Source organism: Elephantulus edwardii, unplaced genomic scaffold (assembly GCF_000299155.1).
Source record: "Elephantulus edwardii isolate Elephantulus edwardi_28Jun2011 unplaced genomic scaffold, EleEdw1.0 scaffold00087, whole genome shotgun sequence".
Classification (NCBI taxonomy): Eukaryota; Metazoa; Chordata; class Mammalia; order Macroscelidea; family Macroscelididae; genus Elephantulus; species Elephantulus edwardii.
The window spans coordinates 11,018,713-11,024,212 of record NW_006399837.1 but is presented as its reverse complement, the minus strand read 5'-3'; positions in this window follow the sequence as shown (position 1 = coordinate 11,024,212).

Genomic DNA, 5,500 nt, shown 5'->3' with positions numbered 1-5,500 from the left:
CGCTATGAGTTTTGCCGGTTATTCAAATGGTGCATAACAACAACAAGACACACACATGTGTTTATTTTTACCATTTCTTGTTTATAATCTTGCTTACTCATGGTAACTTTAGTAGAGATTAAGAAAAAGAAAAGACAGCGAAAATCATGCCAGTGTGAGTTTATATTAAAAGGGAACACTAGGGCAGAAGGCAGCCTCCCTCCGAGAGTTGAAGTAGGATAGGAGTCTCACTTCCACGTGAGCAGCTCTTGACCACAGTTCCCATTTTCCTATTGCAAGGAGTCGATCCAGCCCCTGGTCACCTACATGTGTGTCAAAGCAGAGCTGCACTCCTCGGGGTTTTCCTATGGCTGGTTTTTACATCTCTGATTCTTACATCTAGACCCCAGTACTCTATAGAGCTCTAGTGACTTAGTGGTAATTTGCTGCACGGCCAGCCCAAAGGCACACAGTTCAAATCCACCGGCTCCACAGGAGAAGGGTGGACAGTCTCCTCTCATGCACTTTATAGCCTCTGAAAAGCTGCTAGGGGGTCAGCTACGAGTTCTGACTTGGTCCACAACGGTCCCTTCTTCCCAGAATCCTCCAGGTAGATTCAAACCATCAAACTCTCAGTTAACAGCCAAGAACATTCAGTAACAAGAGAGAGTCACAGAGACCTTTTTGATTCCTATAAATTTGCACTCAATTTAAAGATTAATGTGCACCAGACCCAAGCTATGTATGGTCTTTTCAGTGCTGCTTATTCATGTGAAAGTTGGATAATGAATAAGGAAGACCATAAAAGCACTGGCACTATGCACACCCATGTTTATTGCAGCTTTGTTCACAATAGCAAGGAGTTGGAAACAACCTAAGTGCCCATCAACAAGCGAATGGATAGAGAAGCTATGGTATATTCACACAACGGAATACTGCGCTGCACTGAAAAACAAGGAACTCATGCAGTATTATTCAACATGGGTGACCCTGGAGGACATTATGCTGAGTGAAGTATCTCAGTCACAAAAGGACAAATACTGCATAGTGCCACTGTTGTAAAAGAGGACTGACCTTGGGGTTGGGGGGGAGAGACTGAGAAATAGTTCAATAATGTATACTGCATTGAAACGGATGAGGGAGAAAACTGTTTGAAAGGGATATGTGATTAAGTATTTCTGTCATGACGGGAGTCTAGAGTGAAGGCTATATGGTGGAGTGGACTTGGGGGCAGGAATTATAAAAGAATGAAAGAATTTTTCTTTTACTTTTCCAAGAGGGGAGTGTACTGGGGGGGGAAGGTTGGGAGGGGAGAAAAGTGCAACAATGAATGAATGGAAATTTTAATAAAAGATAAAAAGAAAAAGCACTGGTGCTTTGAATTGTGGTGTTGGTGAGGAACATCCCAAGGATTGCCAGAAGAACAAGGAAATGTGTCCTGGAGGAAGTGCAACCCGGGTGTGCCTTGGAGAGAAGGATGGTGAAACGTCCTCTCATATACCCAAGGTATGTTAGGAGGTCTCAGTCCTTGGAAGAAGGCATCATCCTGGGAAATGTGGGGGGTGAGGGGAAGAAGGAGACTCAATGAGAAAGACTGACATAGTACTTGCAGCAGTGGGCTTGCGCGTGGCGGAGGTTGTGAGTATGACGTAAGATAGAGCAATCCACAATTTACACTCAGGGTCTTTTTGCAGTCAGCTCTCCTTTCTATATTCTTGGCCTGAAGCAAGTCAGTGTCTTTGTGATGAATAGACAAGGACCCAAATAGAAAAAAAAAAATCATGTACAATATCTAGTTAGTTTCTGATACTGAAAAATAATCAAGCTCGGAATATATGTGTAAATATGCTATCAATGCTAACCCACAATTTGTAGTCACATGTAATCATTTTACATCAGTCAGATTTCACTAAGAGCCCCGCTGCTCATTTCCATCAGGAGATGAGGGGGAAATGCTATTATCTTTTTAAAAGCATCATCAAAATGGAATTGAGCATTAATGCCTTATCCAAATGTTTCATTCTACATCCGGCTAAATGCATCATGCAAAGAAGACAAATCCAGGTCTCGTAGCCTGGCACCAGTTTACATCAGACTCAGCTTCCTCTGGTACCACACAGGACAGCGTTTATGTAAATGTTTTACAGCTTCCTGTAACATGAGCACAGGTGATTTTAAAACCTAGGGAAGCAATTTTTATAACTGGACTGTAAAGACCGGCTTCAATGCAACTATTATTGTTCCTTCCTGAATGCTGGGTTCTCTTCACATTCACATAGATCTTAACAAGTAATCACTGATAGGTAATAAAGACACAAGAAGTAAGGGTCTGGTGGCCTAGGGGTAAGAAGCTGCATTGCAGTCCTAAAGGCAAGAGGTTCAAATCTACCAGCTCTGCGGAAGAAGGTTGCAGTCTCCTCTTGCGTGAATTACGGCCTCTGAAACCACACTGAAGGATCAGGTATGGGTCCGTTCCAACTCAATGGCCAACAACAGCAACTGTCTACAGGGAGATGTAGATCCCTTGCCATGAAGTTGACTCCAGCTCATGTAAAATTCATGGTAAATTTGCACACGTACAGAGCTTTCTTGAGTGTAATCTTAGGAAAGCAGATTGCCAGCCCCTTTGCTAACGAGTAAGTGCAAGCCACCAGCCGTTGAGTTACCAGTCAGACATAACTTGAACCATCCAGAGAACTAGCCTAGGAGAATTACAGATTCAAACAGCTAGCTTGCCCAAGAACAAACCATTTGCATCCTCACGTCTGAGAAGCACTCTGAACAACTTCAAAGACAAAAACAAGATTCATGTGTTCCTCTGGAAGGCCATGGTATTTTCAAACTAAAAAAGTGTCAGTTCTTTGATTTACCTTTTTCATTGTCCAACTTCCACCTATATATGAAACAGTTGCTAATACTATAGCTTAGCTTAGGAACACCTTAGTCCTCCAAGTAGCAGCCTTACTCTAGCACCAAATACTAATACTTGGTAAGCTTATTAAATGAGGAAGTTTCTTTGCTGTGGGCTTAAGCACAGCAGCGATTGTACTGATGGCACAGGCTCAGGCAGATTTCTGTTCTGTTTTGTTGATATGACTCAGAACCAACTCAATGCCCCTAGCTACACTAGAATGAAAATTGTGTGCCATCGAGTCAGAACTGGCTCATAGCTGATGCTTCAGTGGGGTTTCAAGGCAGTAAATAGCACAGAAGTAGAATTTGAAAATATGATACAATTACTTTCAGTAAGTTAAAACTAAGAATGGAAACTTTGACAGAAATAATATTCAGGTTATTCTAAACATAAATTTACCTACCAAGTTTTGAAAGAAACTAATTTACAAGTGAATGATAAAGTGAATAACAAAACCAAGATGGTCAAGACTTTCATTTGCTGGTTTTTAAATGACCAAGCAGCATCTGAAATCAGATGATAGAAAACACATTTTTACATGCTGCATTGAGTGTGTGGAATATTGGTGACTTGTTGAAGTAACCATTGGAATGTTTTTCCGGGAGATATTATAAAAGTTATTATGTTACTGTCCTCCTCCTTTGTAACTAATTGTGTCTACGAAGAAGAACAACAACAACAGAATCAAACTAAACTGCCAATGAGTTTTGATTCTGACTTGGGACTGCCCTGTCAGGTCTTAGGGACTGTATGTCTTTACAGGAAGAGATTGCCTGGTTTTTCCCCTATGGAGGGGCTGGTAAATTCGAACCAATAACTCTTCAGTTAGCACCATATAATTTCAATTCCAAGAGATTTCATAGAGAAGACATACTATCAAAAATGACCTTACTCTTATCTGTCCTTAGTTCTTTTAAAAGAGTCTTATAAATGCTCTTTTAGAATGCTTAAACTTTTATCCAATGTCAGTGTGTAGACTGCAGAGAACTGCATGGAAGAAAGCTATGTAATGAATCTGGGCTTAAGATGATCTCATTACCTCTAGTCTCCTGCTGATACTGCTGTGTCTCTTCAAAGATTTTTTTCTAAAAAATCTAGAAATAGAAAGCTAATGCCAAGATACAGTTAAGGGTGTGTGTGTATATATATAGAAATCAGAGTTTGATTACCTACAAAAAGGAAAAGGAAACTTTTAAGTAAGCACCTGAATTAACAGTTCAAGTATAGGGATTCTACATAGTTCTCATAAGCTACTGCAGGAGAAGATATTTTTATAAATGCTGGTTTTCAAATCTGTAAAAACTGCAAAATGTGTCACAAAAGCAATGGCACTTGTGATAGTATCCAGGTTTAAAGTACTCAGGAATAAACCAAACAAAAGCCTCACAAGACTTGTATACTACAAACTTCAAAACATTGCTGGGAAAGAGAAAGATGTACATAAATGGAAAAGCATCCCATGTACAGGATTTGAAGACAACATAGCTAAGATGTCAGTAGTTGAAAATTGGTCTCTAGATGCAACTACTGACATCCCAACTGCCTCTTGCTGAAACTGAGCATCTCCAAATTCATATAAAAAGATGAGGAAGCATGCACACCTCATATTTATCATGGCTTTGGTCACAATAGCAAGGAGCTGGAAACAACCTAAGTGCCCATCAACAAATGAATGGATAGAGAAGCTGTGGTATATTCACACAATGGAATACCACGCTGCATTGAAAAACAAGGAACTCATGCAGTATTATTCAAAATGGGTGACCTTGTAGGACATTATGCTGAGTGAAATATATCAGTCACAAAAGAATAAATACTGCATAGTGTCACTGTTGTAAAATGGGACTGACATGAGGGTTGCGGGGTGGGGGGGGAGACTGAGAAACAGATACACTGCATTGAAACAGATGAGAGAACTGTTTAAAAGGGATATATGATTAGGTATTGTTGTCATGACAGGAGTCCAGAACCATGGCTGAACAGTGGAGTGGACTTGGGGGGAGGGATTATATAACAATGAAAGAATTTTTCTTTTACTTTTCAAAACAAAGGCTGCATGTTTAGAGTGGACTTGGGGGTAGCGATTGCATAACAATGAGAGAATTTTTTACTTTTCAAAGAGCAAATGGAAGGGGAGCTCTGGTGGCCTAGTGGCAAGAAGCTGCAACTACAATCCCAGAGGTGCACGGTTCGAATCCACCAGATGCTCTGCCGGGGAAGGAGGGGCAATCTCCTCCTGTACCAGTCAGATCTGATTTGACGGTACACGCACACAAAACTTAATAAAAAAAAAATAAAAAAAAACAAAGAGCAAATGGAGGGTGGAGGTTGGGTAGGGAGAAAAGTGCAACAATGAATGAATGGAAATCCAAAGTCTCTGTAAACTTTCATTAAAATGATTTTTTTAAAACCCACAAAAAAAAAACAAACCTAAACAAAACAAAAGGGAAAAAAAAGTAAGGAAGGCAGAATAGACAAAACACCATTGAAAAAATATTGGAATGCAAGAAAGGAAAATCCCTTGCTGTAAAAATGTCATGGTGGAGGCAACCAGCCTCCTCTAACTTCATACAGGTGAGAATCACTGCCCACATCAGTTCATGGTTG